General features: G+C 42.4%; 1 long non-coding RNA gene across 2 annotated transcripts in view; it reads right to left on the bottom strand.

Annotated features, from left to right (window-relative positions):
• Nucleotides 1-346: 346 nt before the first annotated feature.
• Nucleotides 347-23,008, bottom strand: part of LOC142496435 (uncharacterized) — a 61,291-nt gene continuing 38,629 nt past the window's right edge. Inside the window, exons 2-3 of one of the 2 annotated variants that reach the window (XR_012801986.1) lie at nucleotides 10,281-10,448; nucleotides 347-3,741 (exon numbers count right to left, since the gene is read on the bottom strand). This is a non-coding gene — a long non-coding RNA (uncharacterized LOC142496435). Of the gene's footprint in view, nucleotides 3,742-6,947; nucleotides 7,052-10,280; nucleotides 10,449-23,008 lie in introns of those variants that run through there. The other variant, XR_012801985.1, reaches the window with a different exon arrangement.

The raw sequence follows: 23,008 nt of genomic DNA, 5'->3' as shown, positions 1-23,008 counted from the left end.
TTTCTTAGCCCCAGGGGTGCTGAGCCACACCCATGACGGCTGCAGACGCAATCTAGTGTATCATCATCTTACGGTCATTTTTACCTTGTTTGCACATATTTGCAAATATGAGACAATTAGTGATTTAACTATTGCCTCTTTTCACGTGGGTTTCTGTTTTAGTTGCGCACTGTCTATTTTTTCCTTCTTTGTCACTAAAACACATAGATTATAAGCTCGGCAGGGACTGTGTCTCAAAAAAAATGTCTCTGTAAAGCACTACGTAAAACTAGCAGCGCTATACAAGAACAAACAATTTTTATTATTTATTAATTAACCTGGTCCCATAAAATTCGATATACATGGGCATGCCCTTATGCAGTGTTTTAGACCCTCTTTAATAAGCAGACATTTTGGGCATTTATTTTTGTCTTTTTCAAATCTGTTTATATTGGAATCAAATGCATAATATGCTCTATGTAGTCATTTAAATTGTAATTCCCTCCATGTCTGTGATATTATTATTTTCCTAGTTCTACGCAATCCAAACAGAAAAGAGTTAATCTCTGTTATTTCTGGGAAGTCCTTGTTCCACTTGGCTGCCTCTTTTTGCAATTGTTTGCCATGGTCTTTATCTCGGATCCAATCATATAATTCAGAGATAAAATATGTAATATTATTTGCAGTCCTAAAGTAGCCATCAAACATATTGTTCTCTAATATCTCTTTCTTATATTTCTCTAGGCTCTTACAGGCCCCCCAGTTGGTGAGTGTTTCATGGTGATTGTGTATTTTGTGTGTTTGCTGGCTTGCCAGAATACATTTTCGTTTATTCAATTATTGTGTCCTGTCTGGTGATAGTGATCCCGGTGGTTTCGGTGTTAAAAGTTATGGTCACCCATGACAAACAGTTCCTGGTTCAGCTCCTACTCTCCTGGGTGTATTGAACACCTGCTGAGAAAGTCAACTTCGTTATTTCTGTCTCCTGAAATGTAAGCCGCGTAGATGTACGTTACTGCTTTCTCCAGGCCTGGGCAGGTTTCTGGATGTGTCTTTGAGAACTCTCGGACTCCTTCTTCCTCCTTGTAGATTTATATACACTACTGCTGTAATGTTGTCGAATAGAATCCTTCATGGAAAATTGTCTGAAGACCTTATATGGCATAAAATATGGCTCGAACTTCTAACACGTTGATTGGAAGTTTCCTTTCCTGACAAGACCAGAGCCCTTGGATCATATGAACCTGAAAAATCACTCCCCATTCTAAATGGCTTGCAACAGTCTTTAATACTGTCCAGATCAGAGGAATCAATGACTTTTTTTGCAAGTTTTTGATGGAGGTCCACGAATGCAAATGGAGTCTTGTGCTTGGTAACAATTGAAGTCTGGAATTTAGTTTGGGATTACGATGCCCACCTAACGTGAGAAAGATTATCTGCAGTGGTCTGAAGAGAAATGTGGACCAGGGAACTATGTCTGTCACTGATTCAAGAAGACCTATCAGATGCATGAGTGGTTGAATTGTAACTTTAATGGTCTTCTGAGTTGTCTGAACATTCTGATTTTCACAATAATTCTGTGAACCTTCCGGGTAATTAGTGAGAGCAGGCCTTCTCGTCTATCAAAGACGACTCCTATAAACTGAAGGATTTGAGCTAGCACAAGCCTGCTTTTCTTCAGGTTTATGATCCAACCATGGTCTTCCAGTACATTGTGCACTATACACACATGATCTTTGGCAACCCAGTCTGACGGGCTTTGATCAGCTAATCATCCAAATATGATACCACGGAAATGCCTTTTTGTCTTAACAATGTTGCCACTGATATCATGACCTTTGTGAAGGTTCTGGGTGCTGTAGTCAGTCCAAAGAGAAGTGCTGTAAACTGGTAGTGACTGCTGATAAACAAAACCTCAGAAACTGGCGGTGTGATTCCTTTATTGGAATATGGGGATACGCATCTTTTTTAGATCTATAGATGGCAACATACTGTATGCCCCTTTTTCTATCACAGATATGACGGTCCTTAAATACTCCATCTGGAAGTTAAAAAAGAGTATTATTTTCCTTTAGATTTAGGACTGAATCCACCAGATGCTTTCAGCACTAGAAACAGATCCAAATAAAATATTTTGCCTTTCTCGCAATGTGTAAACGGCTGAATTGCAGCATTGACCAGCAGATCTTAAACCCACCTGATTTAAGGCTTGATTCTTTTCTGGATTGTTTGAGAGATATGATTCTCTGAAATGATAACCTGGTATCATCAGGAAGTTCAAAGAATATCCTTGGGCAACAAATGTTAGAATCCAGGAATCCACTTTTTTTTTAGTCCAGTGATCCAGAAACCCCACCAGCCTGCTGCGGATGGGAGCTGTTCTCTGGACGGGAACCAGGGACCTTCAGGGACTTCGCTCCCCAGTCCCCCCCTCCCCGCGAGGGAAGGTAGCGGGGAGGTGAGCTGCGGGTGATGGAGGGGGGGTGGAGCCGGCGGGGAGTGGAGCTTTGGGTGATGGGGGGGATCCAGCGGGCCAGGCCGTGGGGTGAGGAGGAGAAGAGGAGAGTGGCCGGGTGGTTGTGCATGCCCCCCCCCCACAGATGTGTTGGCAGCGGGTGAGAGTGTGGCAGTTGGGTGAGGTCATAGAAGCAAGCAAGCCAATGAGAGGCGTGCGGGGGCGGGCCACGGACCAATCTGATTGGCTAGAGGCTGAGTGACAGACCGACGGACCAATCAGATTGCCCATAAGCACAGCAAACATACAACGTTTTTAGTTATATAGATATAGATATTGTCTAATGGTTCACCAGAGAGGTATGCACCTGCAAAAGGCAATACAACTAGCCTAATTTTAGATAAGGCACCCGCCGCCACCCAAGGTTTACATCATAATGCTCTTCTTCTAGTGTTGGAATATGGAATATGCAGACAATCTTGCCGATAGTCAAATGATATCCATTGAGAAAAATATAATCACATAAGAAATCAATCAAATATTTTTGATATTCCAGCCTCAATCTTATCTTCAAGGTTAGAGTTCAAAATGCTGACTGTTCTTGGGATACAGGCCACTGCTGGTTTCAATTTCTTACAAATAGCTGAATATTGCTTGTACAGGACCCCTTCTATTCTATAATCCATAGGATCCCTAAAAGATGATCCAGCCTCCAGGGGAATTGCTGTATTTTTTACCAATTTGGCATCTACCTTCCACGGGATTACCAAATCCTTGGTACCTTCTTCTTTGAATGCGTATATTTTGGAAAATCGTTTAGTCTTTGCTGATCTTCTATCCAGTGATGCCCATTTTGTTTTTACAATGTCCTTGATAGCACTCTGAAAACAGAAAGTTCTACTTGTCTTCTTTAAATCATAGAAAAGCCTGGTCCACGAATCCCAGTTCCTCTCTGGCATCCTTAATATTTAATGTTGTCCTCATATTCTTGGTTTATCTATGGTTTCCATCTTAAAGGATCTCACAACTGCTTGGCTTTTTCCTCCTCGGATAAAGAATATTCCCCAAGTTCTGAAAATGATGCTTGCTCTAAGTAATCAAAAATACATCTAGTGAAGTCTGTGACCTACACCTCCTTGCGATTTAACTTTTTCAAAGGAATGCATAAGCAAAATCTTCATCCAGTCAATTAAACCAGCAGATTTTTCCTCGTTCGATTAAGACTTATAGGCAGCTTTCCTAGGCTTAATAACCCCATCATCCTGAAGAGGCTGGAAACGCACCAAACAGGAGGACATGAAAGCAGCCTAAGTGAAAAATACAAAGAAAAATGTTGAATACTTAAAAATAGATGAAGGAACCTGCTGACGTCCTTCCCCCAGCTAAGTTAGGACAGGAATAACTGACCTGAGATGAAGATGCCCCCTTATATAGGGCGGTTTTAAGGAAGTGCTTGTCCTACCTAAGCTGGTTCATGGAATAGACCCATTATTATGGCTGCCATAGAGGACATACAGTAGAAGAAAAAAGCAATCCTTATAGTTACTATAGTTTAAACCCTTTGCAGCCAAAGAGGTCTGCAATACATTGCTAAGAATTGTTGGCCCATCTAGCCGCAAAGAGGTTAACTAAAACAATAATGATACTGCAAGAGACGTATGCAGATGTACACTAAAGGGAGACAGTTTTCGGGAAATGAAAACATGGCTTTATTGAGCCTGTCCCTTTAAACAATGCACCGCATACATAAACAAAATAAACAAAGCAACAAACACCTATTCCTGTGTAAGGGCTCACTCACTTCCCAGTCCCTATCTGGAAGACTGGGAGAAAAAGCCCCATACCAACCGATTACTCAAAAGTCTCAAGAGGTACCAGTAAGTCTGGGCTCTTTGTGGCAGTCTCTTGTTCTGGATAGTTGTCTGGTACTTGCTGTCCAGGTGTCTTGATCTCAGTACAGCCTTTGTGCTGAAAACATTATCTCCAACAAGCATAGTTGTGAGTGTCATCAGGAGTATCTTAGTCTGTCCTCCGCAAGTTTTTTTACCCTCCTCTGATTATCCAGATGGAGCTGGTTAATTGACTAGCAGCAATTAACCAGCTCTCTGCTGGGTTTCTAAGACCATTAGAGGCAACTTTATTTAAACAGGGATAAGTGCCAGTTATAGATACTACCACATATTACTGCACAAAGTGAAAATATAGCATTATATTTACAAATCTAGTTCACTTGGTGCTTTAGAAAAAATAGCTAAAAAAGCCGGTTCACTGCTGACCGGTGAGAGTTTTAGAAAAGCCAAGTGTAATCAATGATTAGTTTGAAAAATGTATTGTGCAGTAACAATTATACACAATAGCAGGTAACTGATGCGTTTTGTCCCTGGTTTGGAACTTTGTCAAAGAGTGACTGGTCTAACATCCAGGTGATCTTTAAATAGGTGTGTCCAATGTCTGATTGGATCAGTCATAGGGGGCTAATGCATTCGTTAATACTGCAGAAAGCCAATGACTGAGTAAATCATATTAGAAGGTCACCTGGAAGCCGAGAAACAAACAAACAAAAAATGCAAATCTAGACATAACATATAACATTAAAATCACAAGTTATATGGTGACCACTAACAACTAAAAAAGATGTTATAAAGATCACCAGCTAAAAAGTAACCAGTAAAAGAAGCAATGTGTACTTCAAAAAGCAACAAGTATTTAAAGTACCTAAATATAGTATAATAGTAGCATGAATGAAAAATCTATACATTTAATAAACCTATAAACTGAAAATAAACTTATATAATAGATGAAGAAAATAATAACAATGAATATACAAATGAAACCATATAACTTAAAACAAATTATAGCCTTTACGTATATAATACTATAAATTAGTATAAATAATAATGAAATAAGTAATCTAACAAATATACAATTGAATCCAATTAGACTATTTAATAACTGAAAAAACTGAAAAAAAACCTGAAAAATATACATAGAAACAATAATAGACATTATATACAGTACTTGATCAACCCTGAATACTTTGAACAAGAGCGATCAATCGGTCAAAAAATGTTTATGTTCCCATTCTATGTTAATGCCCAAGGGTTCAAAGTATTCAAGGTATAGATCCAAAACATCTCTTTCTTATTTAATGTACTGTATTTAGTCTATCACCCCCTCTGTGGTGAGATGGAATATGTTCAATACCAGAAAATGAAACATTGTCAATACCCCTTTGGGGACAGGACGATAAATAATGGGCCACTGGATGTGATACATCCTTCTTTTTAATAAGCAGTACATGCTCTAATATTCTAGACCTTAAAGATCTTATTGTGCGGCCTATGTATGTTGTTTATGACAGCCGCATTTTAGAAGATAAATCACAAAACTAGTGTTACAATTTATAAAGTTCTTAATACGATAGTTAGATTAGCTATATGCTATAGATTTAATAGGATTAGCATATACATACATGGAACACCTTCCACAGGCAAAGAAACCTTTGGGAATACCTCATATTTTAGAATGTAAAGATCTTGAATCAAATAAACTTGGCGAAAGGTACGAAGCAAGTGTCTTAGCTTTTCTAAAAATGAATTTAGGCCCACCCTGTATCACCGTGGCAATATCCTTGCCCAATGATAAGGTGTTCCAGCGTTTTTGAATGATGGCGCAATAGATTGTGCCGGACTATTGTACGTAGTTATGAACGTAAGACAGCTCTGATCATTATCAGGATATTGACAGGATCTGGTTTTATATTTTGAATGTTTAGGTTTCTGTTTGATAAGTTAATTCCTATCTAAAGAATCAGTATGAATAAAGACTTTATGTATATGTTTACTTTTAAAGTCTCTAGCTATAAATCGATCCGTCATTTAGGTTTTATGTTACAGTATATGGTTTCATTTGTATATTCATTGTTATTATTTTCTTCATCTATTATATGAGTTTATTTTCACTTAGGTTTATATAAATGTATAGATTTTTCATGTACATTGCTACTATTATACTATATTTAGATACTTTAAATACTTGTTGCTTTTGAGTACACATTGCTACTTTTACTGGTTACTTTTTAGCTAGTGACCTTTATAACATCTTTTTTAGTTGTTAGTGGTCACATTATAACTTGGGATTTTAATGTTATATGTTATGTCTAGATTTGCACATTTTGTTTGTTTGTTTTTCAGCTTCCAGGTGACCTTCTAATATGGTTTACTCAGTTATTGGCTTTCTGCAGTATTAACGAATGCATTAGCCAGATCTATTAATCAACAGGTGAATTTTACCTGACACGCCCCATATGTTGATTTGATTTGATTGACTGATCCAATCAGACATTGGGCACACCTATTTAAAGATCACCTGGTTGTTGGACCAGTCACTCTTTGACAAAGTTCCAAACCAGGGACGAAACGTATTAGTTACCTGCTATTGTGTATAATTGTAACTGCACATTACATTTTTCAAACTAATCATTGATTGTGCTTGGCTTTTCCAAAACTCTCACCGGTCAGCAGTGAATCACCCCTGCAGCAATTTTTTCTATTTCCGGTTATTCGGCTGGAGCATGTTGATTCTGCGATCCGATCCAGGCTGGCACTTCCACGGCACCTGTGATATAGTGATAGTGATAAACAGGCGCTAAACACTAAAAGTGATCACTAATAATAAAGTGATTATTATTTAAACCTACCAAAAAATAGTTAACAGTGAACAGTATATGTGCAAATAACGTGATGAATAACGTGATAAATAAATAAAGGTTGTAACTCCCTGCTCAAACCCTTCTGGCAGGGCCTGTCTTCACTGGTCCCCAAATGGTAGAAATGTGTTTTCACAACCCAGGGGGAGCATAAAGGAGAAAAAACAACACAACAATCTAAGTGCAGACAATATTGACGAGTGAAATAGCTCAATTGCAATCTTGGCTACTATGCGCGTCACTTCACTGCCCAACCCAGAAGCCCAACCGGAAGTGACGCGACGCTCTGGACACCGCGACGGCACTGAGCCCCAGAGAGTGATCGGGAGGCAGACAGCCGAATGCGGAAGCATCCGCAGAGAACACCAGATGCCAAACGGAGGCGGGGGGTGAGCCAAGGCACAAGTCAAATCTCCTATTATCACATTGGTGATTCATGCTGTTTTAAATTAGATTTTATTATAAGTGTGCATTTTTGAAATTTTATATAAACATCCTTTTATATGATTGATCTGCACTATGGGCATATTTTCTATCTTTACATCCCACCATCTCGCTGGAAATGGAGTGTAACACCACTTCAAACTCAGAAGATTATCTCTGATCCATGTTTACTGATGTAGCCTGATTAACACTGAAATCCGGTGAGTAGGCTGCACAAATGAGCAAAGATTGCAATTGAGCTATTTCACTCGTCAATATTATCTGCACTTACATTGTTGTGTTGTTTTTTCTCCTTTATGCTCCCCCTGGGTTGTGAGAACACACTTCCACAGCACCAACATTGTGAGTACCATTTACTGTGTGGGACACCAGGGCTAGTGGGGGATGCGGTGTAGAGGTTCGGAGGTTTGCCGTGGGATACACTTTACAGTGAGTTCACTGGCATCTCCGGTTCCTCTTACCGCTAGATTCACCCCTCTCCTTTCTATTAGTCCATAACACACCAAGAGTCTATGAAGAAATTACATTAAAACCAACCTGACCGTTTCCAGTTAATATATGAACAAGTCATACGAAGATTTATGCTACCCATCCGGACAGCCTTAGAGCACTTGTCGCAGGGGTTAACCCCCCTTTTTTTCTCACCTGGTGCTTTACTCAGCAGCACTGGCAAATAGGACAAAAGGAGAGCCCAGAGGTAATAATGAGAGATCGTATAACGCTACAGTAGAGTTTTTCTGGTATAAGTGCCATCCAAATGACATCACAAATCCAAGATGGCTCCCTTCAAAGCACAGGAGAAAGGACAGATAGCTCAATCCTCTATTCTATATTTAATTTTCTGTGGATCCTTTATGTGTTTTCTTTACTTAAAACTTCATCTACGTTTCCATAAGTATGTTCTGTAATTAACACACTATAAATTACTAGCCATCATATTTATTTAAGTCTTTTCTTGCATGTCCATTAGCATTAGCCCTTTTAAATTGTGAGGCTGGTGTAATGCTAATCTACAAATCTAATTGAACAAACCACTTGTGGTCCTATGGAAAGGCCATAGTAATCCCTGGTGATGGTTGCATATGAACAAGTATGTTCCGCTCCACAACAAGTTGTTGATAACCATACACTGCCTTACAGGCAAGTACATTGAAAGATGTCAGGCTATGTAAGTGTTGCCAGTTGCATTATCTTGATATATATCCCTTGTTTTTTTAATTATTGCATCACAGTATTAAAGCTACTACATAAATCCTATTTCCATGAATAATAAACAATATTCTTCATGCAGTGACACAATGTGAAAGTAACTGTAATGACATAACCCTTCAATAATGCATTCTTTTATTGCATACTAGCTGATATACCCGGCGTTGCCCGGAGGTAGGGAGGGGACGGGGGTGTGAAAGGCAGGGAGGGGACGGGGGCGTGAAAGGCAGGGAGGGGGGTGGGTGCGGTGAAAGGCAGGGAGGGGGCGGTGAAAGGCAGGGGGGGTGTCAAAGGCAGGGGGGGCGTCAAAGGCGGGGGGGTGTCAAAGGTGGGGGGGGCATCAAAGGCAGGGGGGGCGTCAGAGGCAGGGGGGCGTCAAAGGCAGGGGGGGGGCGTCAAAGGCAGGGGGGGCGTCAAAGGCAGGGGGGGCGTTAAAGGCAGGCGGGGGCCTCAAAGGCATGGATTCCTCCCCGTGCATTTCCTCCCCTGGCAGCATGTGCTTGCTCCTCGGCCTGCCAGTGGTTCTCTCCCCCCTCGTGGCCTCCGGCGACTCCCGGTGGCACAAAGGAGCTATTGCACGGCCGCAACTCCCTGCCGTCCCCTCCTCCTGCTCCTCGGGGATGTTGACCGGGGTAGCGGCGTGTGGGGGTGGAGGGTGAGCCGAAGAGAGCGTGCTCTGGGCGGTGGGGGGAAGTGGTTGAGCGCCGGGGAGCGGGGGTCCTTCCGGAGGCTGCCTGCCCACTGCCTGTCCCCCCGCCGGGGAGGGAAGTGAGCGCCGGGGAGGGAGGGAAGTGAGAGCCGGGGAGGGAGAGAAGTGAGCGACGGGGAGGGAGGGAAATGAGCGCCGGAAGTGAGCGCCGGGGACGTAGGTGAATCTTTCCGGGCGCCGCCATCTTAGGCACTCGGTGCCGCGAGGCAGCTGCAGGAGGAAGGGGGTCCTTCCGGGCGCCGCCATCTTAGCCACTCGGCGAGGCTGCCTGCCCACTGCCTGTTCCCCCGCCGGGGAGGGAGGGAAGTGAGCGCCAGGGGGGGAGGTGAGTGAGCGCCGGGGAGGGAGGTGAGTGGGATGGGGAGAGAGAGAGAGTGTGAGAGGGAGTGTGAGAGAGAGTGTGAGAGAGTGAGTGAGTGAGTGTGTGTGTGTGGCCGAGGGGGAAGAGAGTGGCAGTTGGGTGACGTCAGAGCCACCAATCTGATTGGCCAGAGGCTGAGGACCAATCAGATTCACCGCAGATAGCACTAACCTTTCGATTTTATATATTAAGATAACCCCCTCCAAAATTGCTCAATTATATAAACATGGAAGAATATGACTGAAATCTTCTCCAAACAACTCTGTTAGCCTTAATTCAGCAGTAGAATCGACATATTTGAAGCTAGATACTATGCACAGTTAGTTATACCGGGAACTACAGTACAGTATACAGAGAGATTTCATAATATTATTTCTGCATGACTGTCAAGGATTTTACAATTAGCGATACCTACATCTGGATCTAATTCATGCAACTCCCCTTCCAGAGCACGGATCTCTTCTTCAGACAACTTGTTTAAGATTTCATCCTCATCAACATCGCGGAATTTTTCTAGGTCTTTTCTCTGTGACATTATCTACAATTTTTTGTTGTTGCCTTTATTATACAAAAAATGCAGGACCTGCAGGGAAAAACAAGCATAAGTCACATCTACTATGATACATACACAAACTACTTAAATTGACAATACACTGCATAACATTGCACAGTTATGTAGAAAAGCGGTGCACAAACTGGGGGGCACGTCCCCCAGGGGGCGGGAGAGTTTCTATGGGGAGCGTGGGCGTTTACAGAAGCCCCACAATCTTCCTCACAGCACGTCACGCATCACCATGGTATCACGCGTAAAATGACGTGGCGGGTCACGTGACATGACGTCACACGACCCAAGGAGTCATTTGACGCTGAGTTATTGGAGAAGGGGGGCACGAACACTGTGGCTCCCGGGCAGGGGGGCGCAGCTCAATTAGTTTGCGCACCCCTGATGTAGAAGATCGTAAAATACTTTCTTGATTGGCATAAACTATAGCCTTTATTTCTATGAGCAGAAGTGACCTTCTTCCAAGGATAAACCATTTAACGTTGCTGTGCTTTTTTGTATACCAGCCAAAGAAGAGGAAAAAAAATAAACTAAAAAGGAAAAGTACATCTCTTTAGATCTGGGAACAATCTAAAAAATGACCTGCATACAGAGTGACTTCTGTGCAGAACTTTAAGACAAGCTCATAATTTATACAGCTGATGACCTTGGCATACCCACATGGCAACAGGCTGTACAACATATCACAGATAAAGCAAAAATATAATTCCAACTAAATAGTGTTACTGATAATTAAAGGTGTGGTTAATACAAATTGATTGACAAATATATAATCACCGTGCTTCTCCATGTAAGGAGCATGCAGCTGGTGAAGGGATTGAGAATACAAATGTGAAAAACAGAAAGTGAATCCCTGCGCTTCTCCCTTTGGGATAGCAATAATTGGGGAATAAATATATATGGTGTAAAAATCTATAAGATAAAGGAGACTTTTGGTTACATCCTTTGATCAAATAATGCCATGCCTGCTAACCACGTCAAGGTAAGTCTCTATAGCAGGTCCCTATGCTAAATGCATACTAATGTTATGTGAAATAAACCCAGAAGGGGTTAATATATCCAAGCATATGCTTATTTAACCTCTAAAGTCTCCCTTATCTTACAGATTTTTACAGATTTTTATGCGCAGGGGGGTCTGCCGGTGTTGGCGTCCCCCCGTGCACATGCGCAGAGCTGAGGTCCCGGCGTGCATGCGCAGGGAAAGCAGGGTATCCGGCCTGTGCCTGTGGGCCCGCTCCCTCCTCCCACCCCCGCTCCCAATGTGGGACGGAGGGGAAGCGCCATGGCGGGCCCACGCCCGCCAACCCACCTTCCCCCGCGCGCGCCAACCCAGCTTCCACCACACGCCCATCTCCAGCCACGGAATCCGCCAGTCTCGGCCCCCCACCACTCGAGCCAGAGCCTACCTCCTGCCCCGGGCAGGAGCCACGGGGATATCAGAGGCAGGGGGGTAGCGTCTGGTGGGGCAGGAAGCAGCACCCACCCGGTCAAGGTCAGTCACCAACCCAGGCAGTCACTCACCCACCCACCAACCCAGCCAGTCGCCCAATTCGCCCAACTCACCCACCCAGTCAGTCAAAACTCACCCACCCAGTAAGTCAAACACCCACCCACCCACTCAGTCACCCAAGTCATTCACTCACCCACCCAAGTCATTCACTCACCCACCCAAGTCATTCACTCACCCACCCACCCAAGTCATTCACTCAAGGGCAGTCAGTCACCCAATGGCAGTCAGACAACCACTCACGCAGGCAGTCACCTACCCACCCAGGCAGGCAGTCGCCTGTCTTTTGTTGAAAAAATAAACAGATTGCATTGTAATGTTATTTTCCATATTACAATAAGAAGAAAACCGTTTCGTGCTAAAAAATATATATATAGATGCGCTATGGGTTCCGGGGGCAGGGCGGGAGGCCCTGATCCTTTCATTTGTACTGAGCATCATGATTTCTGATTGCTAAGCCTGCTGTCTAGAAGCGCTCCTAAATCCTTCTCCATCAAGAATTCTCCTAATTTATCCTCATTTAATTTGTAAGTCGCCTGTTTATTGTTGTTTCCCAAATGCATAACTTTACATTTATCTGTATTAAACCTCATCTGCCATTTACCTGCCCACGTTTCCAGTCTATTCAAGTCCTTCAGGAGAGACATTACATCCTGCTCTGATTCTACTACCTTACACAATTTAGTGTCATCGGCAAAGATTGAGACTTTGCTCTCTATGCCAAACTCCAGGTCATTAATAAACAAGTCAAAAAGCAGGGGTCCCAATACCGATCCTTGAGGTACTCCACTCACAACTTTAGCCCAACTTGAAAAAGTTCCATTTATGACAACTCTTGGTTGTCTATCCTTCAATCAGTTTTCTATCCATGTGTAAATATTTTGACAGAGTCCAATTGGCTTTATTTTGTACATTAACCTCCTGTGGAACCTTTGCAAAATCTAACTAGACCACATCAACTGCATTACCCTGGTCTAAATTCCTACTTACCGCCTCAAAGAAACTAGAAATGTTAGTTTGGCATGACGTATCTTCATAAATCTATGCTGACTATTACAAATAATTTTGTTTTTCATTATGTGTTCCTGAATACTGTATTATCCCGTATTAAATTCAAGTAGCTTCCCCACTATTGATGTCAGACTGTCCATGAAATGTCTGTAAACTGAATGTATAACCTTTGTTCATTTATGCAACCATGTATTATTATAACTCAAAGGGTTCAAATAAAGGCCAGAATCTCCAAGCCTCCATCTTGTCAGGAACACCATTTCTGCCTGAACTTTTCCCTGAACTAAGTGATATATGTATGCACGAAACGACCTCCAAACATGCAGGTCGTTTTACCAGCATTCGCCAGTTATGGTCAGAAAAACAGCACTGTTCTGTTGTCTGGACACCAGTACTGTGTTTTCTTGGAATCGGCTTGGCCACCACTTTTGATTACAGAAACCAAGGCTATAGATAATGTATATGAGTGGAAAATTCCCAGCTACGCTGTTATTTAGTAATATGCTAATATTGTTACGCCTCTAATTTACGCATCTAATTAACAATTGTTGAAAGATGAAGGAAGAAGATGCAGCTGAGAGTGGTTTGAGTAGAGAGTCAAAGACAGAGAAGAGTTGGTGTGGGTTAGACTTGTGCGTGTTGATTAATGGAGAGAAGTAGGTATGTTTAGCTTGAGAGAGGGCAGAGTTGAAACAGGATAGCATAAATTTGTAGTGAAGGAAGTTTGCAAAAGTATGAGATTTCCTTCAGAAGGCATTCAGAGGAACGAGTGGAAGAATGTAGCATGCTCTTGTTGGAATATATTTTGTGTTTATAAGTTATTTGACCTATTGGTATAAAAGTCCCGTTTTTGAGAGGCCATAAAAAATGTAGTTTTTAGGGCTGTGGAGAAACCTCCATTTTTTAACATTAAACTAATGTTCCAATCCAGTAATTATTATTTAGTTTATGAAGAAGCCGTTATCTTATCTGTTCAGGGTCATTTGGTGCAAGGCCCAGGCTGGCGGAACGCCCTGATAACAAGCTAAGATTTTTTTTTTTTAATCAAATGGAAGGGTACTGAGTGTTTTTTAAAGGCAGAACACTAGCAGTGTTCTCGGCAATTTATAAGGAGACTATATTATTCCATTTGAGAAATTAGTGTGGATTCCTATGCAAAATTATTTGTCTATTTTAAATGGAAATCTCCTGCCCAAGGTTTCTGGGTTTTTCTTATATTTACAGGTTCCCTATTGCTAATGCTACAGATGTTAAAAGACCTACTACAGGCTTTTACTTTTACCACAAGCAGTAAATATTTTTATAATCGCTACACATACAAATCTATTTCCCAGTTTAATTTTGCTACAGATCAAGCAACCAAAACTTTAGCCACTACTGTTTTCATAATATGTTAATATATATTATTCACATGGTACAGTATATAGCTAATATATGAACAAAAGAGGGGAGATACCCAGATATGGCTCTCCTCAAAGCACTGAAGCAGCAGAACAATCTTTTTGCACAGTAAAGCTTAGATTCTGTCGCACAAGCATTTCCCCCATGTCTAAGAGCTGTAGCGGCTGCTGCAACTCTTGTTGACGGCACAGACTCTAGTACAAGGACACACCTTATAGGTTTATGTCCCCCATGCAGTCTATACTTTACTTCTGCGCAGGTCCACACAATTGACCAAGAGCAGGCTGACCAAATACAAGATAATACTGCAGGGCTCTGACAATATTACCGTTCACAGATGCACAACATTAAATCCCGCTACTTTACCAACACCTGAGGCACGAATTCCACACAACTGTGTTAGTGACACAGATACTGTTACATAGGTTAGGGAAGGAATCTTTTAGATCCTTATAGAGGATTCAGAACTTGATATGTTTGTTGACAATACACAATGAACAGAAGGTTCAGAATTTATTTGAAGCAATGTTACCTCCAATGGCTCTTGCAATAATAAAGTTTGCTGCCCATACTAACAGGGCTGACAGGCTCTCATTAAGAAATACCTTTGCAGATGTTACAGCAAAGCAAGCAGCAAGCCGTCCATGTTGAGGGATATATCATATCTGCCAACTTTATAACTTTTAACCATTTTCTTTCCAAAGGTTTCCCTTTTTAGTATATGCAGTAGTTATTGTTAAAATCAGTTGGTAATATATTTTTTGAGTCTCTCTAGGCATAGGTCAAAGTTGAAAGTGCACATACGTGAGACGGGCTAATCGTCAAGCATTTCTTACGCAAGCATGCTCTTCATCCGAGATGAAAAGGCCATTTAAAGTACTACTCACCACCAACACTGCAGTAAAAGTTTGCTTAATTATCATCATGGATACACATCACGCACGTCAAAATAGTGCCAGCCCCAGCACAAATAGCTAATAAAGACAAAGACAAAGCGCCTGCCAATTAGTGTTTTGAAGGGCATAATACTCCCTGACCACTAATAATCGTGAGTCAACCAAAAGGAAAGGATAACAAGTCAGCCATTTTGACCATAGCAGCCATTTTGTCCGTTTTGCCATTCTGAGTAAATGCAGAATGAAAGATGCGTGCAAGCAGGATGTTTGTACAGTCGCTCCCAGTAGAAATTAGCCCCCCACCAATTCTCACAAATAGCTGACCCTTAAATTATGTGACATATTGAGACGTAGGCCATTTCCTTTATCTGCAGAAAGGTTTAATGTTATATATATTATTGTTCTTCTAGAGAACAAAAGGAGAAACTGAAAGGGTTAAAATAAAGGCCAGAATCTCCAAGCCTCCATCTTGTCAGGAACACCATTTCTGCCTGAACTTTTCCCTGAACTTAGTGATATATGTACGCAAGAAACGACATCCAAACATGCAGGCCGTTTTATCGGCTTTCGCCAGTTATGGTAAAAAAAACAGCACTGTTCTGTTGTCTGGACACAAGTTCTGTGTTTTCTTGGAATCGGCTTGGCCACCACTTTTGCTTACAGAAACCAAGGCTATAGATAATGTGTATGAGTGGAAAATTCCCAGCTACGCTATTATTAAGTAATATGCTAATATTGTTACGCCTCTAATTTACGCCTCTAATTTACGCCTCTAATTAACACTTTATTTTCCTGTATAAATAGCATTGCTATTCCGTAATAAAGTTGAGATGAAGAATCAGAATCTCTGTGTCTCTTTCTTCATTTTCCGAGTGCTTGTACGTCATCAGATCAGATTCCAACAGCCCAGGGCATGGTTAAGTCTCCCCGGGTCGAGCAACACTGTTTCCAGTCACGGCCGGCTGACCTGAGGTCCCCAGCCCGTATTGAGTTTAAGGCCCTTACAGGTGCCCGGGGACAACCTGAAGTCCCCAGCCCATTTTAACTGGCAAGAACCCAACAATAACTCTGACTTTTTTCTTGCTATCATGTATAACAAAATAATTTAATTTAATTGTAGTTTTCAAATTTACTTTAAAGTATTGTGATACTCCCTTAAGTGGAGGCCTGTATTTACTTAAAAAATAAATGATGATGGTGATGAAAACACTTAATAACACAGAGGGAATTGGCTACATTACAAACAAACACACAGATACCAAGCAAGCTCTAAGGAATCCCAAAAATCACCACATAATATATACTGTATATGTGTATAAGTGTCAAAACGAGTGCTACTGGGTATGGCTAAATGTATACAAAAAAAAACAAAGAAGCCCAAAGCTACATCCATTTTGAAAAAAATACAGTGAAATACCTATATATCTCTTGAAAAGGGGTCAGTTAGTTAAACCCTTTGGCCAAAGCATTTTAAGCCTGCAAGGCACATTAAGGTATGACCAAATTTGCAGGTCCTAACACTAACTGATTAAAATTCTTATTTACCTCTATAATTAGAGGAAGAATGATCGTAATGATTATAGGAATGATCAGTAGAAATATATTATATCTCTCCAACGATAAAGGAGGATTAAGAGTTCACGATTTACATAAATACTATTACGCGACTCACTTTAAAACTATCTGGGACTGGTTCGCCAACACTGATGAGGAGAGGTGGATTAGCGTAGAGAATGCAAACTGTAAACAGTTTTCTTTGGCACAATTGGTAGGACTAAATGCAAAATATGGATCTAAAAATAATACCCTCTTACCTACAACAGAATTTACAATACAAATTTGGGGTAGATTTGGGGTAAATCTATGCTGACAATTACAAATAATTTTCTTTTCCATTATGTGTTCCTGAATACTGTATTATTCCGTGTTAAACTCAACATAACAAACTCTCCTTCGTGACTAGGACCCATTTGTCTCAATCCAAATTTCCAACCAGTCAACAATGTAATATAATATATATATATCATACATTTCCAGCAAAGGTAAGGTGACAACAGCACTCAGAAGGTATAAGCAGCTATAAACTGTATTAAAGAAACTTGCACATATATCCAACGTTTCGGTCCACTGAACGGAACCTTCCTCAGGGAGTGCACTCCCACGAGGAAGGTCCCATTCAGCGGACCGAAACGTTGGATATATGCAAGTTTCTTTAATACAGTTTATAGCTGCTTATACCTTCTGAGTGCTGATGTCTCCTTACCTTTGCTGGTAATGTATGCTTTATTATTTTTTATGACATAAGCACCAGGTCATTATATCACTACAGGAGTGCCAGATATTCATGATTTGTATATATTTGTACATATACTGCTGCGGCAGACTTTATTCTAACAAATCACCGGTTTGTCCCTGGCTTGTTCCTGGAATGCGACGCTGTTCACCTGGAGCATGCCGCATTCCTTTTGTGTTCCCAGCCACGGGTCATGCCCGGCTGACGCGCGGTTGATGTGTTAATTGATAATGGTTCAGGATTTAATAGGCTGCAATGCTTCGCGTGTCCGCCAGATGGCATAAATTCATGAATTGTAATGCAGTATATATATATATATATATATATATATATATACATACTGTATAACAACAACCCCTATAACCCCTAACATACAGTACTGTACACATACAGTACTGTATATGCACATCAATGATACTATGGGCCGGCGGGGGCGAGATGTGTCTGCAGCAGAGAGAGATCCGCTGCTCTCTCTGCGCAAACATCGGCACATTAAAAATTATTTAAAATACATTTTTATTCATAGTGTACATGTGCAGGGGGTCTCCGGAGCTGAACCGTGTTGGTTTCAGGTCCGGGGACCCTCTGCTTCCCGAGATACAGCCCCCTTTATGAGGTGCCGGTATCCCTCTGCATTTAAAGGTCCCGATCACGTGACCGCGGCATGTAAACAAAGCAGAGGGATACCGGCACCTCATAAAGGGGTCTGTATCTCGGGAAGCAGAGGGTCCCCGGACCTGAAACCAACGCGGTTCAGCACCGGAGACCCCCTGCACATCTACACTATGAATAAAAATGTATTTTAAATAATTTTTAATGTGCCGATGTTTGCGCAGAGAGAGCAGCGGATCTCTCTCTGCTGCAAACACATCTCGCCCCCGCCGGCCCATAGTATCATTGATGTGCATATACAGTACTGTATGTGTACAGTACTGTATGTTAGGGGTTATAGGGGTTGTTGTTATACAGTATATATATATATATATATATATACTGCATTACAATTCATGAATTTCAGGGGAGGCTAGACAACAGCTCGCAAACGCCCCCATGTGTTTTTACACGGCATTGCAGTATTGCAGCCAGCGGGAATAAAATGCTTAAATCACAGCCGGGAAAATAACGCAATACACTCCGGGCGAAAACGACACAAAACCGCACATCACCGGGATAATCTGAAATTCGCGGAACTAGCCGAGTTAGAATAAAGTGTGTCGCCTCTGTATGTATGTATATATATATATATTTATATATATATATATATATATACATATATATATATATATATTGTGACAAACGGCTTACTCCGGGGCTCCGCCGTCTGTCCGGGACTGTTAGAACACGGTCTTTTAGGGTAGGTTAAATGATGAGACATCACGTACTGTTCCTTTAAACAGGCTATGCCTGGTTTATTCAGTCCCAGGCACTGAGACTGCCACAGTTTAAACAGAAAACAAAGCCAAACAAAAAGCTGCTCGTCTGAGCGATAACTTAAACTTAGATGTCCCTGACTCAGAGTTGGAAGTGGCTTGTCCACTTCCACCAACAAAATAAGTACCTTTGCAGTCTTTAGACAAACTAACAGAATGAATGAAGCGATTTGGGAAAGAGGCTTTCTCACCCCTCTGCAGTTCAACAGCCTTCCAGGCTCTTGGGCGGGGCCCAGAGGAAACAGGAAACAGGTCTTATATACCTGAACTCTAATCAGCATGACAGGTGACAGAAAACAGGCAGCAGACAAACTGTGGAATGGAGTGCCTGTACCACGAGGCTGCCCTGTTCAGCTTAGACAGGACAGAAACTGTTCAGTATCCTGGGAGCCCTGTATATGGAGTTTATTACCAACCCCTGGTTTCTGTCACATATCCTCCCCCCCAGCTCAGACCTCGAGGGGTGAGCGACCATGGATATTAGGGAGTGCATCCTTGACAACCCGTCGGCATTGCCATGTTTGTGCCCCGACCTGTGTTCCACAGAAAATTTAAAGGGCTGTAGGCTTAGGAACCACCTGGTCACCCTAGCGTTCTTCTCCCTATTTTGACACATCCAGGTAAGGGGTGCATGATCTGTGACCAATCGGAACTTTCACCAGATAATACTTGAGTGTCTCTACAGCCCACTTTATTGCGAGACACTCTTTCTCGACTATGGAGTAATTTTTCTCCTGGGGATTTAGTTTTCTACTTAAATAAAGGATGAGGTGCTCCTCCCCTTGAGACTCCTGGGAGAGTACCGCCCCCAGCCCTACCTCAGATGCGTCGGTTTGGACTACGAACTCTTTGGAGAAGTCAGGTGTGACCAACACTGGTTGGGCACAGAGAGCTTCTTTCAGGCTTCTAAAGGCCTGTTCGGCTTCGGGGGACCACTTTACCATTAGCGGTCCTCTTGCTTTTGTGAGGTCGGTTAGTGGGGTTGCCTTAGTTGCAAAATTGGGAATAAACCTCCTATAGTAGCCAATTAACCCCAAAAAGGTCCTTACTTGTTTTTTTGTGACTGGCCTTGGCCAATTTTGTATCGCCTCTACTTTGAGTGTTTGTGGTTTGAGTAACCCTCTACCAATAGAATACCCCAGATACTTGGCCTCCTCCAGACCAATAGTGCATTTAGCGGGGTTAGCAGTTAGTCCAGCAGACCGAACTGCGTCGAGCACAGCTTGGACCTTTGGAAGGTGGGACTGCCAATCTTCACTATGGATTACCACATCATCCAGGTAGGCGGCAGCGTACCGAACATGTGGTTTTAAAATTTTATCCATCATTCTTTGGAATGTGGCGGGAGCTCCATGTAAGCCAAAAGGCAGCACCTTATATTGAAAGAGGCCGTCTGGGGTTGAGAAGGCTGTTTTTTCTTTTGCCCTTTCTGTGAGGGGAACCTGCCAGTACCCTTTTGTTAGGTCTAGGGTTGTGAGATATCGGGATTTGCCCAGTCTCTCTACAAGTTCATCCACCCTGGGCATAGGATAAGTATCAAATTTTGACACCGCGTTTAGTTTCCGGTAGTCATTACAAAACCTTGTTGTACCGTCTGGCTTTGGGACTAAAACTATAGGGCTGTTCCACCCACTTTGGGATTCCTCAATTACGCCTAGTTTTAGCATTTTTTTAACCTCTAAACTTATAGCCTCTCTCTTGGCCTCTGGGATTCGGTACGGTTTAAGGTTAACTCGGACCCCCGGTTCAGAGACTATGTCATGTTTAATTACGTTAGTTTTACCTGGCTGTGTAGAGAAGATTTCTTTGTTCCTTCTCACTAAACTCTGGACCTCTCGTTTCTGATGCACGGACAGTGTTTCAGCTATGCTAACCTCTGGGTCAGTTTCTTGATTCTCTGACGGACCTGGGGGTACTAGGGTTAACAAGACCTCTCTATCTTTCCAGGGCTTGAGTAGGTTTATATGGTAAATTTGCTCAGGTTTCCTCCTACCTGGCTGCCTTACCCTATAATTTACTTCTCCCACTCTTTCCAAGACCTCATATGGCCCATGCCATTTAGCAAGGAATTTACTCTCCACGGTGGGAACCAGAACTAGTACCCTATCACCTGGAAAAAAAATTCTGACCCTAGCACCCTTATTATACGTATTCCTTTGTGCTTCTTGAGCTTTCTCCATGTGTTCCCTCACTATGGGTAGGACTGCAGCAATGCGGTCCTGCATTTGGGCAACATGCTCTATTACACTTCTGTAAGGGGTAACCTCGTGTTCCCAAGTTTCTTTGGCTATATCCAGTAAGCCCCTTGGATGTCGGCCATACAATAGTTCAAACGGGGAGAAGCCAGTGGATGATTGGGGAACTTCCCTAATGGCAAATAACAGGTATGGTAACAAACAATCCCAGTTTTTCCCATCTTTATCAACCGCCCGCCGTAACATGCTCTTTAAGGTTTTATTGAACCTTTCCACTAAACCATCTGTTTGTGGATGATAGACTGAGGTTCTGAGATGCTTGATTTTTAGGAGTTTACATAGCTCTTTTGTTACTTGGGACATAAATGGTGTTCCCTGGTCAGATAAGATCTCTTTAGGAATTCCGACCCGGGAAAACAGAAGTACTAACTCTTTTGCTATGTTTTTAGCAGAGGTGCTACGTAGGGGAACTGCCTCCGGATATCGGGTAGCATAATCTAATATTACCAATATATGCTGATGTCCCCTAGCAGACTTTATTAGGGGTCCTACTAGATCCATAGCAATCCGGTCAAATGGTACCTCTATTATGGGAAGGGGTACCAATGGGCTGCGGTATGCTTTGAACGGGGCGGTGATCTGACATTCTGGGCATGAGGAACAATAGTTTGTAATTTCTGCCAGAACCCCAGGCCAATAAAAGCTTCGGAGAACCTTTTCTTTTGTCTTTTCCACCCCTAGGTGTCCCCCCAATGGATGACTATGTGCGAGGTGTAATACTACGTTACGGAATGTCCGTGGTACCAACAATTGTTTAGTTGTAACTGATTTTCTTTTATCAACCCGATATACTAGGTCGTTCTCTACCTCGAAGTAGGGGTAAGCAAGTGACCTATCTGGTTGGCCATGAGTACTATTCTGGTCCCGTATATTTCCCCTTGCTACCGCTAATGTGGGGTCCTCCCACTGGGCCTTCTTAAAACTCCCAGGACTGACCTCTAGGTCAGCGAGGGTCTTATCCTGTACTGGGGTGGTAAGTGCCTGATCAACATCTTGATTTGGGGTATTCCCTACCAAAGTAGTGATGGGGAAGGGAATTTCACAGCACTCCTCCTTTTCCCCCTTCTTATTTGGGCCCTCGTCAACCTCCATTTCTGAAAAAGGGAAAGGATTTGTTTCTTCTAACACTTCGTTATGGTCTGCTATTGAACTCTGGGCGCTATTCTGAGCTGGGGACCACATTTTTAGAAAATGGGGAAAGTCGGTCCCTATTAACACATCATGTGCCAGTTTGGGTACAACACCCACCTTGAAATCTAAAGAACCAAATTCTGTTTCAAAAAAAACATCAACAGTGGAATATTCATGATTATCCCCATGTATACAACAAATTGCCACTCTTTGTGAACTGTTTACCTGTTTCTTCTTAATGGGCAATAGGTATTCGGACACTAGTGTGACCATACTCCCAGAGTCAAGAAGTGCCCGAACCCTCTTACCATTAACCTTTACAAATGCCCACAGATGGTTATTCAAGGGGTCCTCTGGGCTAGGGCCCATACATTGGGACAACAGCGAATAAGGTTCCACGCTGTTGCATTGCATGGGCTCATCATTTAGTGGGCAGATTTTTGCTGTGTGGCCCCTCTCATGACAATTTACACATTTAGGTACATAGTCTGTGTCCCACTTAGAGCCTTTTCCCGGCTCCCCATGTTGGCTATTGCCCTTAGTGTGCGAACCACTGTTGCTGGTGCTGCGTGAAGGTGGTCGCCGCTCTTCAGCTCCCCTTAACCCCGGTACCCTTTTACCGTCTCTGGAAGAGTCCTGGAACCTCGGGTAGTGGGG

The sequence above is a fragment of the Ascaphus truei genome, chromosome 1 (genome assembly GCF_040206685.1).
Source record: "Ascaphus truei isolate aAscTru1 chromosome 1, aAscTru1.hap1, whole genome shotgun sequence".
Lineage (NCBI taxonomy): Eukaryota > Metazoa > Chordata > Amphibia > Anura > Ascaphidae > Ascaphus > Ascaphus truei.
Note: the sequence above shows the minus strand (reverse complement) of the source record. Positions and strands in the feature narration are given on the sequence as shown.